General features: G+C 41.6%; 1 protein-coding gene across 7 annotated transcripts in view; it reads left to right on the top strand.

Moving 5' to 3' along the window:
- The window catches only part of B3GLCT (beta 3-glucosyltransferase), a 168,801-nt gene that overhangs the window by 83,687 nt on the left and 71,629 nt on the right, over positions 1 to 13,485 (top strand). Inside the window, exon 2 of one of the 7 annotated variants that reach the window (XM_061628465.1) lies at positions 13,477 to 13,485. This exon is cut by the window's right edge and continues 95 nt beyond it. The exons of 5 other annotated variants lie outside the window; for them this stretch is intronic. The gene's annotated coding sequence lies outside the window, so the exon portion shown is untranslated. Of the gene's footprint in view, positions 1 to 13,458 lie in introns of all 7 variants that reach the window. One more of the 7 variants, XM_061628464.1, reaches the window with a different exon arrangement.

Here is a 13,485-nt window from a genome sequence, read left to right as displayed (position 1 = left end):
ATGCCGCTGCCATCTAGTGGTGATTGCGTGCAGTACAAGTGAAGACAATTGCTTCACTTAAAGTAGATTTTCACTTAAAGTATACTCTCAGGTCCCATTGCCAATGCTAAAGCGGGGTATGCCTGTACTAGATACTGCATCTAGTGTTATAGGTGAGTGTTAGGTTTGAATTAGATTTTATTATTTGTACTAATGAGCTTTCCAGTGTTGGCTTATAATGCTTGCCAAAACAATTACAGGATACGTAGTTTCCATCTGTCTTGCTAGTGGATTGTTAATTTTTCTGCATTCATTTTTTTACTGCAACATGTTCATGTTTATCATGTGAAGTAATGGTAATAAGACATCCTGCTTCCTACTAGCTTTGGAGATGTTAATTGGCATATACAATGTAGTTTAGCGGAGGAGAAAAGTGAGATGCATTATTATTCTGAAAAGAGCCACTTCACTGAAAGAGAACATCTTTTGTTTAAATGGTCTGAATAAGGCACACTGAAATAAGTTGGATCGGTGAGAGTCACTGCTCTTGCCTGGTGCAGCTGCTTATACAAGATTCCAAAAGATTGTGCCCTCCAGAGCCTACAGTGTAATCCACAGTTACATTGTCATGCACAAGCCCCACTGACAGAAATGGAAGCTTCCATTTGTTTCAGTGAGCAGCATGCAGAAGAATTTCCCAGAGTGGTGTTCCCCAAGTGTGGGAGGGCTCATGATTCAGTGGTGGTAGTACACATGGTTTCATTGCAGAAGGTTACAGGATCAATCCCTAGTATTTCTAGTGAAAAGCATGGTGATGGGAAAAACTCTGACCTGAAAACCCTGGATTGCTGATTTTGTTGTTTTTGTAAGGGTGGCTCATAGCAACATAAAAACAATTAAAAATACATCCCATAGAGTCACCTGCTCTATCCACTGGGTTCCCCCCCCTCCGGTGAATAGAACAGGTCAGGTGACCCTGTTGAAGCCCTTGCTACTCTATGGAATACTGAGACATGTTGGGCTCTTGACTCAGTTGCCCCATAGTGCCCTCTCTGGCATTGTAGAGCCTGTTTGGCACCTTAGTATACTAGAGACCTATAGGTGATGAAACAGGCTGGATTAATGCTAGGATACAAATGGTGAAATACATGATGTGAAGCCAACCAAACACAAGTGAGAGCACATAATGTGCCTAGTGTATGGCAGTGAGAGCGGCAAAGACGGTCCACTTCTTTGCTTCCATTGCTTCCTCAAGTAGCCATGCAGAAGATAGCTGTTTTGTATTGTCTGGGATCCACTGACATGAAGTCCAAGCAATGGAGTTTTAGACCTTTTGGAAGCTCCTGTGACTTGTTTGTAAGATGCATTGAGGATAAAGTTGCTCACCTTAGTAGCAGTCTTGACACCACATCCATATCCACTGCAGTCTCCAGTCATGTGTACAATGCAATGTTGGCTGTAACGCCATGGGATTGGTTTCAGTTGATGTGGCCTGATAACGTGGAGGTGCTTGCAGCGATGTAGCTACCCATGTGTTCCCTTGACCCTTGTTCCTCTTTGTTGATTAAAACTTGCCCAGGGTATGAATGAATGAATTTTTTATTTCAGTACATGACCAGAAAATACAACATAGTTCCATACAAAATATTAAAAATAATTTTTCTTTAAAAAAAGAACAAGTTAAAACAATGATTGTGAAGTCATCTAAAACAGTATGAACCCATTTAACACTTCCTAGCACTAATTTCCTTCTACGGGCAATAGCAGCTGTACAAAAAGCAGCTACTTTCCCGGTAATGTGGTTCTGGTGTGCCAATAGGTACTGTATGAGGATGGCCTCAGATTAGATTGGAATTCAATGTCTTTAAGGCGCTGAGTAATGGCTAATTTAGCCCTCGAATAGCCTAAGATTCCAATCTCCTGAAGAGAAAAGCCAAGGGCTTCCAATTTTTTTGTCAATGTCAACTTCCATTTGGACTGAAAAGTATCCACCAGTGTGAGAGGAGCCAGACCAGTGGGAATAAACAGGAGCTTCAGACAGTAATTGAAACGATATATCCAAGCGCGGGTCTCAATTTGTAAGGTTCCCAATTCGAGTCATACGACTACATTGGGAACACATCTAGGGACCCCCATTATTGACCTTTGAAATTTAGAGTGGATAGATTCGAGGGGGGCATAATTACCACTGCTACAAGTCTGCGTCCCATAGAGTGCTTGAGGAATGGCCTTGGCATTAAATACTTGTAACACTGAGGGCACATGTTGGCCACCCTTAGAGTAGAAAAAAGAAATTCCCTTGACTGTTTTTTGGGCAATCTCGGCCGATCTATTCAGGTGTGTATTCCATGAGCCTAGCAAATGGAATGCTATACCAAGGTATGTGAAAGTCAAGACCTGTTCAATAGGGTGGTTATCTATTTGCCACTTCCACTTGCGTGTATTCCTGGAAAAGATCAGTACTTTACATTTAGCATAGTTAATAGTAAGTAGCTTCTCCGTACAGAAGGAACCAAGCTCTCTCAGCAGACGACGTAACCCAACATCCGTTAGGGCTAGAAGAACTATATCGTCAGCGTATAAGAGTGAAGACACATGTCTCCTTGCCAGACTGGGAGGGTGGGAGTTAACCACCTCCAAACGCTTTACTATGGAATTAATATACAGATTGAATAGAGACGGCGCAAGGATACAGCCCTGTTTCACTCCTCTATAAGTTGGAATTGAATCAGATAAATGACCTGCCCGGTTGCATCTGACCCTTAAAGAGGTCTTCTCATGTAAACCTTGAATTAAACACAATAAGCGCCTATCAATAGTTGTTGATAATAATTTTGTCCAAAGTCTTTCTTGGGGAATCGAATTGAATGCAGATCTGAGGTCAATAAACGCCGTGAAAAGTGCTCCTCACTTCAGTAAAGAATATTTTTCTGCCAAGTGCTGGAGCACAAGGCCCTGATCCACAGTGGAACGGCCTGATCTAAAACCGGCCTGCTCCTCTGGCAAGCAACTTTCACTCTCCATCCAGGAAACCAGCTTGTCAAGAAGATGACTGGCATAAAGCTTGCTAATAAGTTTATGGGCCTATAATTAGAAGGGTCTGATCTTAATCCTTTTTTTATAAATGGATATGATAATAGCCATCTGCCAGTCCTCAGGGAAACAAGCAGACTGGTCAATAGCAGTAAACAGGGCCGCCAAAACTGGCGCCCACCAGTCTACATGTTCTTTTAGGAGTTCCGGGGGGATATTATCAGCCCCGGGCACTTTACCTCTCTTAAGTTTGTTGATAAGGGCAGCTGTTTCTTGAATGGACATGGGGGGGGCAATTTGGAAGTTCAGAAAGGTCATCCCATGGCAAAGAGTTAAAGTTCTGACTCTTGGCAAAGATCTCAGTAAAATACGCTTCCCACTCTCTGGCAGGAATATGAAAATCGAGACAAGATGGAACCGCCTGGCCACCTCCAGAGATAAGCCTCCAAAATGTTCTAGAATCTTTTTGTCTAGAGGCCTCAACCAAACTTAACCAAGCTTCTCTCTGAAAAGATTTCTTTTTTTCTTTGATTAAAGCTTTATAGCGTCGTTTAGACTCTAAGTATTCTGGGGGTAAGGTTAACAAATCTGAGGCTCGATACCTCCTATAAATTTCCATAAGTAATCTTTTCGAGGAGGCACACTCATGATCGAACCAGGACTTAGTTACCTGCCCCGGGACACGAGATCTAACCTGTTTTATGAAATTTTGACCATTTTGTAAGGATCTCAGTAGTTCTTGAAAGAGGGATCATATCATTACAGGCGAAGTTTCCGATAATAACCTAGAGCATAGACTAAGGCTGTCTGTAGAAAAGAGGAAACTAGATAACGCATCGGCTAGGGAGGGAGACCACCTAATGCATGCGGCTCGTCTTTCCACCGCTTGATTCAACATAGGTTCACATTTCAATGATAACTTCAAGTTATCCAAACGAAGTGTAAGGACCAAAGGGAGATGGTCACTCTCGTCTCTTATCGCAACCTCAAGATTCACCACTAAGCTCAGTGCACTAGGCGAAACCACAAAATAATCTATGGTGGAGGACCCATGGCACGCTACATAAGTATATTCGCCACAAAGGTCACCCCTCACACCACCATTCAGCATGACCAAATCCAGAGTGATAATCATCTGGGCAAGGCAAAGACCTGCAAAATTACAGCCTCTATCCTTAAATTGCCTAAAAGGAAGTAAATGAGGTAAAACCACTGCGGGGGAAGCAAGGTAAAAATGTTGGTATAAAGCGTCATCATTTATTCCTAACCTTGCGATGAAATCCCCCGCAACAATGAAATGAGCGGCGGGCGACTTATTCATAAGATTACTAATGTACTCCTTCACCCTGCACCAGGCTGCACTGACTGTTTTTTTTTTGTAATGGCGGGAGGTAAATATTAATCACCACGAAGGTGGCAGATCCCAGATTAAATGATACGGCTAATGCGATGTCGTTCAACCCCTCTAGTCTGATTGAGGTGGTGTCAAGTTTTGTTGAGATCAAAATAGCCAGACCACCTTTTGAACGTCCCCCGTGAGAGCTAGGAGCGGCTTAGAGTGAATAAGATACAAATCCACCCAGGACAAATAGCTCAGTGAGCCAGGTCTCTTGAAGAAGTACAATATGGTAGTGGTTGAGAAAGGTCAGAAAAGAGAGATCGACACACTTATTTAACCAACCTGCCACATTCCAGGAAATAAATAAGTGCTCAAGATCCTGTGGGACCTTATATCAATTAGAAGAACAGGGAACGTCAATATCAGTTACAGAGTTCGAAGCCAAGTATCTTGGCAAGCTAAGGAGGGGGTGTTGCTGAGGAGGAGTATGCATCGACACCCCTTTAGATCTAGAAACGTCAATCAGGACAATCTCATCCATCAAGGGGCTCCAATGGCTAACATTTGAAATAATCCTAGGAGCAATCACCTCAGGAGGGGAAAGAGAAGGAGTTAAAATACTCAATCTATTTTCCACACTACTCTTAATGCCGAGGGAGCCCGCCCCCACCAAAGGGTCAGCAATTTGAATAGGAAGGTTCTTTACTGTATTGTCCTCCAACAAACTCGACCGCTCAAACTGGGTCTGGTTTTGGGGAGCAAGGTAAACTTCAGCCCCCACCAGAAGAGTCGAGGATCCATGTGATCCACACACTCTTACCTCTTGAAACATGGGACTAATCTTGTTATGAGAATCAGAGGAGTTTTTTGGGGGCTCAGACCAAAAAAGATGTTGTTGTTCCTTATCACTTTTCATGGATGAAAGCAGGCAGGATTTTAAGATACCAAGTCTCGATATTATTTCATTTTGATCCTGTGTTGGGAGGGCCCCAAACACCTTGATTAGCTTACACTCCTCCATTCCGAATGACTCACTAAATCCTTTTTTATGGTAGAGCACTGCCCCTGGAGGGATTCAGTTAAATTAGGGTTATCAGCGTAGTAGAGTTTCTCATAATCAACCTGTGCTGACTGGGCAGATTTCGTAATATCCTCAAATACAACTGCGGGGCAATAATCATGAGAAACTTTGGCCTCGTTGAGCTGTAGGGCAGATGGTGGAGCCACATTTTCAAAAACCCTTAACACTTGAATATTATAACAGTTAAAAGCCTCTTTACCCGCATAGAGCTTAGCTGCGACATTACACTCTTTAAACGAGATTATTGCCTGCGCGGTAACCCCAGAAAAATATAAATATTCCACACGTTCAATATCATGATCAAATAATGTACTGAATGAAATGCCTCTCAATAGATTTAAAAAATGGGATTTCCGCTGATTCTGAGAGCAGAAGCCCCCGGGTTTAGGGTAATTACAGAAAGCCAGCTTCTTTCGATTCAATACTAAATTCCACTTGTGATGTTTGTGGGGATTCTTCCTAACAGGCATATTTCTAAGGGAGGAGTCCAGGCCAGGGGCTGAGTTGTTTGCATTGTCCGCAGAAGATCGAGGAAGACCCATTGAAGGAGGGAATACATCAGTCCGATTTAGAGCCTTTAAAATCACCGGTTCCTTTGGTACATCCTTTTTTGAGGGAGTAATCTTTTCTCGAGGCTTTGCCACTGGAGTAGTGTCCGCTTCCAGGTGTCTGAACAATTTCCCATACTGTAACTTCTTATATTTAAGTGCCTTTGGATTTTTTATGTTTTTGCTCTTCTTAAGTTTGTTAGCCACTTGTTCGTTGGTATTACTTTTGGAGCTCCTATTTGTACTCCTATTTGTGCGGGCCTTAAGATTTTGGACACAAAACTTGGATTGAGTCCTTGAGCACGCTTTGGGTAAATCACAAAAGGCTCCTCGTGCAATATCTGCAACAGTCGTTAAAAGTGTATTACTCTTGTCTAGGAAGATTTTAATAAGATCAATTTCCCACATAATGGCGCGAAACCAACTCTCAATTGACAAACCATTGAGAGAAGGCAACGCCAGTTGGTTTACAGAATCTTGAGTGTTTACTTCTAAGGGATTCTGGCACTCTAGAGTTCGCTGGGGCAATGAGGAGGAAAATAAGGACCCTTGGATATTTTGTCTTTCTTGCTCTGCTACTGGAGCTAGAACCTGCAATTCGGTCTCCTCTGACAACATAGGCTCAGTAGCTGTCTCTGCTTGGGACAGCTCATAAGCCAAGCTTGGAATGTTGTCATTCCCCTTTAAATCAAGGAGATCGCTGTTCCGACCAAAAGTCCACTCATGAATTAAAGGGAGCTCCTCCCCCTCCATACACCTTGGTAACTGCTTATCTGTAAAGAACTGAGTGATCTTCATCTGGAAGGTTTTCTCTTGAGGAGTGCCACTTTAGGAGGAGGGTGAAATTCCCAAGGCTTTATACCCAGTTCTAGTAAGCACCATGGTATCAAAGCCGGCCCAGGATGTGGCCCTGGGTGTCAGCTTCCTCCTCCTCCTCAAACTCAGCGTTGCCCCTTGTAAAACTCAACAGCAGGGGTATAATCATCCAGGGTCTCAGAGGGTCTCCCTTTTCCATTCTGCCATACTGGAGGTGCAGAGCTACGGCCCCTCGGCGTAACACTGTTGTTCGTCCCCAGCCAAGAAGAGCGCTGTGGTTCCGACTCAGAATTTAGGATGTTTACTTACTCAATAGCTTGAACGTTGAGTAATATGGAGGAGCGATCCTCTTCAGTATTTGCTGACAGAGGGAAGATAAGAGTGTAAGTAATCCTCCAAGGTCAGCAGTCACTCCCCCTTAGTCGTATAAATGCCATAAGAATGGTAAGAGTTTGTCCTTTGAGTCCTTTAAGTAAGGCATACTATTGATAAAGTACAGAGCTCCTGAGTATGCATCCTCCTAGGTCGCCATCTTATCCAGCAGCCTCTTTTCTTGATGGGATTTTGTTTTGTGGAGAGAGGTGGTGGTATTCACTCTATAACTTGTTTGATTACATACAAATGTGAACAATGGGCTCCTTTCCCTATAAACCGTAGACTCCACATCTGTTCCCTCTGCCTGTCTTTTTGTGTGTCCTTGCCCAGGGTATATGACAGGGTGGATCCAAGATGTAGTTAACACATCTTTGCAGGAAGGATACCCCTGCCATCTTGAAAGAGACAGTAATTTGACCACTCCTGAAAAAGCCCATCCCCACCCCCTCCCACTGGTTTGTGACAACTACCACCTGGTTGCAAATACCCTGTTTCTGAGAAAGATGATTGAGAAGGTTGTGGCATAACAGTTGCAAGTACTCTTGGATGAAATTGATTATCTTGATCCATTGCAGTCAGGGTTCCGGACCCACCTCTTTTGCTCGATGTCCAGGTGACCTCAGTGACTAGGAGTGCTTTTTACTAGCTTTGGTCAGTAACATGGCTGTGGCTGTTTCTGGGTCAGGATAGCCAAACCACTGATGTCCATGCACTGGTAATCTCCAGACTGGATTACTGCAATGTACTTTATGTGGGGCTGCCCTTAAGGCTGCCCTGGAAGCTGCAGCTACTGCAAAATGCAGCAGCTCGACTTCTCATTGGGGCAGAATATCGCCATCATATTACACCACTGATTAAGGAATTGAGCTAGCTGCTAGTTAGCTATCAGGCTAGGTTCAGGGTGCTGGTATTGGTGTACAAAGCCCTATACAGCTTGGGACCAGGATACTTAAAATATCACATCATTCCCTACATACCCAACCTATCACTGCATTCTGAAGGAGAGGGCATCCTTCAGATACCATCTCAGGAGGCCCGTTCCACATTATGTTGGAATTGGGCCTTTTGTGTAGTGGCCTACCCTTCAGAACTTATCTCCCATTGCCTATCAGACAGGCACCTTCTCTATTGTCTTTTTGGTATCTGCTAAATACATTCCTCTTTCAAGAAGCCTTCTAAAATCTTTATCCCAGTTGATATCTGTCTTGGTTTTGAATTAATTTTGTGTATGTGCTGTTATTTTAAACTGCTTCTATATTTATATTTGTTTTTTAAAAATTATTTTAACTGTTTTTACATATATAACTTTTATACATGTTGCTATACTGAAAATTGCCTGAAGATGCCTCATGGGAAGTGATTAATAAATGAAATAATATTATAATATTATAGTAAAAAGTACAAAGCAGAAAACAGAGCCCACATAAAAACAAATGTAAAGGAGAACTGGATCTGATCCTAGCCCATTATCCTGGTATATTATTATTATTTATTTATTTAATTTGTATCCCGCCCTTCCTCCCGGTAGGAGCCCAGGGTGGCAAACAAGGCACTAAAAACACTTTAAAACATCATAAAAACAAATCTTAAAATACATTAAGACAAAACAGTGTTAAAAACATTTTTTTTAAAAACTTTTTAAAAGGGTTAAAACATTAGTAAAAAACATATTAAGCAATTCTGACACAGACACAGACTGGGATAGGTCTCAACTTAAAAGGCTTGTTGAAAAAGAAAAATCTTCAAAAGGCGCCGAAAAGATAGCAGAGATGGCGCCTGCCTAATATTCAAAGTGAGGGAATTCCACAGGGTAGGTGCTGGCACACTAAAGGTTCGTTTCCTATATTGTGCAGAATGATCCTCCTGATAAGATGGTATCTGCAGGAGACCCTCACCTGCAGAGTGCAGTGATCGACTGGGTATATAAGGGATAAGACGGTCTTTCAGGTATCCTGGTCCCGAGCTGTATAGGGCTTTGTACACCAAAACTAGAACTTTGAACTTGGCCTGGTAGCAAATGGGCAGCCAGTGCAATTCTTTCAGTAGCGGGGTGACATGTTGACGATACCCTGCTCCAGTGAGCAGTCTCGCCGCCGCATTTTGCACCAGCTGCAGCTTCTGGACCAACCTCAAGGGCAGCCCCACATAGAGCGCATTACAGTAATCCAGCCTGGAGGTTACCAGTGCATGGACAACAGTGGTCAGGCTATCCCAGTCCAGAAACGTCCACAGCTGTCTTATCAGCCGAAGCTGGTAAAAGGCACTCCTAGCCAGTGAGGTCACCTGGGCCTCTAGCAACAAAGATGGATCCAGGAGCACCCCCAGGCTACGGACCTGCTCTTTCAGAGGGAGTACGACCCCGTCCAAAGCAGGCAACTGACCAATTATCCGAACTCAGGAACCAGCAACCCACAGCGCCTCCGTCTTGCTAGGATTCAGACTCAGTTTATTGGCCTTAAGCTACTCTTACTTGACATTAAGCTACTGCCTCCTGGCTCAGATGCAATAGGGTACTGTGGCTCAATGCAAACCTGGGTTTCTGTGCTGGAGCAAGGGGAAGAGCACACAGCCACGGGACTCATTCACAGTTTCATAAAATATGGTTTATGAAGTTATGAACAGTCAAACATGGCCACTGAGTGCAATATCATGATAATATGTGTTTATATAGGATAGGGTTTGGTGCTGAACCACAAACCATACCCATCATTGTTAGAAACTGTGTAGTGCAATTCTACAAAACTGCCATATAGTGCAGACTTATCCATTGAGGGGTATAGGAGGAATTGCATGAAGATGTTCATCTATGTAGTATCTCAAAGATATTTGGGGCATAACGGAGTCAAGCTATATTAACACAATACAATTCTAAATGCTAATTCTGGCAGTACTTTTTATATTAGAATTGCAGCTGACATTAATGTATTGGGGTGGATCTCCCCCACTGCCTAGTAGTGGGAGCCATTGTAGTTACAGTGACATGTATTCTGTGTGCTACCCGTGTCCGTAAGACTGTAGTAACTGTAGCATACTATTCTTTATAACTGGCCGTTTATCATGCACATCCAAATACTGTGGCTTAACAGTTTTCAGAGTTGCATTTGTGTTTTGTTCTCATACCATCCTTCTACTTGGTATTTCAAGAACCTGGCTGAATATGCTTGCAGACATCAAAATACATAAGAAATAAAGAGATTATTTAACATAAGGATGGATGGGAATGGAAGGAAATACGCTTTTATGTGACATTTGTAAATGAACTCTTTAATTTTTTACTCTAAATAACTTTGAACATTTTGCATTTTACTGCATAGAGATGTATGTGAATGAGTTGCTCAAGGCTTATGAAATTCATTTTGATTTTGGGGGCTTGGGCTAATTCTCTTAGGTTCCTTTGGGATGCTAAGACTATCACTGGATTAAAGCCATATAAAATGATTAGGTTCTATAAATTCCGCTTATTACTTGATGTTTGCTGAAGGCTGTACAGACAATTTAGCAGCATGCCTGCAATTATGCTATTCGTTTAAATTCAGAATATAGTTGGAATGACTAAATGCATTTCTGTTTCTGTTATTTTGAATATAGTCCATTACTGTACTAGAATGATACTCTAATGGAATTCTGTCTCTACCAAAATAGCATTCAGTTGACAATCTTATATTTTCTACACATGGAAGATTTTCATATTTTAAAGCTTGACTGTAGTTGCAAAACTTGATATGCAATATTTAATAAACTTCAACATTGAGAACGGATTGTTCCATTCATGTGAAAATTCCAAGGGTGCTATTATCTCACTTAGCTCTGTTCATGAATAAATAATACAACATTAGTGTAATTATATTCTTTGAAAGGTGATAAAAAGCATGCAAAATTTTAAAAAGGAACTTGCTAAAATGATGTCAAATGATAATATCAGAAAATAAGAGTACTGTGCAAGTTATAATGTTCATTGCCAATTAAAAGGGCTATCTATAAATCGTTTTTAAGTAAAACTGCTGCAGTAAAGTGTAAAATTATTCTAGCTCCTTGGGCTTGATTCAGATTATCTTTATTTGTATTGCCTTATTTTTTTGTGGAATGGATTCAGACTTGTTCATGCTTGGAAGAATCCTTTGAAAACCCTATTGATTTTAATGGCTCTCCTCTTAGGATGGGTTAAGTCTAGCCCCAGATAAATATGACGATATAAAGAATACCACAGTGAACCCATGATAATGGTCTACTATTAAAAACTTACAATTATGTATAGGCCGGTGGGCAATATAATCTAATATAAGGGCAAATATAAAGCCGCTTTAGGCATGGAAGCTTGTGTGTGATTTCCCCTCTCCTTTGAGCCTTGGTACCTGTCAGCATCTGCAATGATTTAGCAGCTTGGCAGCTTGGCAGATGGTCAAAGAACGGCCAATGTACCCAATTAGCTCATTTTGGCAGCAAGCGAGATAGGTCAAGGAACGGTCAATGGTTAGCTCATAGCTCACCTGGTCCTTATCAGAGGAGCAAATGAGCTGGCCTTGCCAGGGAGGGGTTTGACCGTTTGATGTGCTGCCAAGGATAGCAGCTCCAAGTCTTATCTAGAAAGGATAATGGTCTAATGGATAATGGAGCTTTCAGAGGTCAAGATGATATGCCTGCTAGGAGTCTTAATTAGCACAATGTCTTCTCACTTTAAATGTATAATCAATCAAGTACTATGATGCTTCAGATCAAATGCTGTGATTCTTCGAAGATAGTAATCATAACCTATTATCCATAGAAATGCTTTGATGCCTAGCCTGATACAGAGCAATTAATCATGTATCCTTTCAAGAAGTGATGATTTGATGTAAGATAGCAGCTAATCATGTATCTGTCAACATTGCGCCTTGCCAAAGATTTTGCTATATAAGTCACTCTTGTTGCCCAGTTCGGTGTTCAGACTGGTCAACATTCTGTGCAGGAACCTTGCAGTCTGATCCACTGGGTATGCATGCTTGTTATTACTCAATAAACTATCTCCTTGTAAGTAGACCTAGAGATCTCTCTTATTGATTCCTTGGTATTCCCTCAAACCTGAAAGCCCAAGGGCCCAGGCAATACAAATTATCAGATGATGCTCAATGAGCAATATTTTTTTGTGATTCATTGATATTATAGCCTAAAACAAATTAGAGTGCCTCCCCCCCGCCGTTCCCAGAGTGGCTTGCCTTGCAGCATGAGGCTAAGCACTTTGAGAAACCCCTCTAAACCCAAAGATTCTATACGTGAAAAAGTGGAGACAACCTATTATTCCATCTGTCAAAGAGTGGTACAATAAACTGTTGGAATTTGCCACAATGACTAAGCTGACTTGCTACTTGCAGTTATAATTTAATATTTTGCCCACCCTTCACCCTGAGATCCCAGAATGGGTTACAACAATTTGAAATGCAGCTTATAATAATAAACATCACAAAATAGGGTGGGTCCTAAAAATATACATCTGAAATGTCAAAGGGCAGGGAAAAGAGGTGTGTCTTCAGCATTTGCCAAAAACTGTAGAGTAAAGTAGCCAGACACACCTTGGAGTTCCCCAAGTAGGGGTTGCCACAGAGGATGCCCTCTTCCCAGGCCACCACCAGCCAGGCTTCTGTGGGCAGGAAAACTACCAAGAAGGCCCCTTCTGTTAATTACAGCATCTGAGATGCTCCGTAGGGGAGGAGGCAATCTTTCAGATACTTAGGACCTAAGTGATTTAGGACTTGAAATGCTAAGGTGAGCAGCTTGAATTGGGCCTGGAAACAAACTGGCAACTAGTGCAGCTGTTTTGAAACCCCAAGCAGTAATTTAGCCACTGCATTTTGGGAGTAACACTGGCAGACAAAGTAATAACTACAGTATAAATAGATTGATAAAGTTTATTTCTTACTATAATAGGAGGAGGTGGATATCTAATATAGGCTATGGATTTACAGTATTTTGACATTTAAGATTCTTATGGAACTGTTACGATAAAATGACAAAAATTTGAAACAATGTGATCCATCAGAATAGATGAGAGAATACCCTTATTTTGTTGTATGAAGATGTATATGAGATCAAGTACTTTTATTTTGTTATATTTAACTGTTTAAGGTTAATTGATAACTTTGTAACAAATAATATTTGTATGAATATTAGTATATAAAAAAAGGAAAATAATAAAGTAAAACCTAATTGACAGGAGGTACTTGATGCAAAGCCTTTTTAATCCTGGCCCAGGTATAGAATTAGATAGGCAAGAAAAGTAACTGTCTCCTGTCTACTTGATTGTTGCCTGACAGAGTGTAATCTGTGGCTAGGAAACATGG

The sequence above is a fragment of the Rhineura floridana genome, chromosome 5 (assembly GCF_030035675.1).
Source record: "Rhineura floridana isolate rRhiFlo1 chromosome 5, rRhiFlo1.hap2, whole genome shotgun sequence".
Taxonomy (NCBI): domain Eukaryota; kingdom Metazoa; phylum Chordata; class Lepidosauria; order Squamata; family Rhineuridae; genus Rhineura; species Rhineura floridana.
The sequence above is the reverse complement of the archived record's forward strand: the minus strand, read 5'-3'. Positions and strand labels throughout refer to the sequence as shown.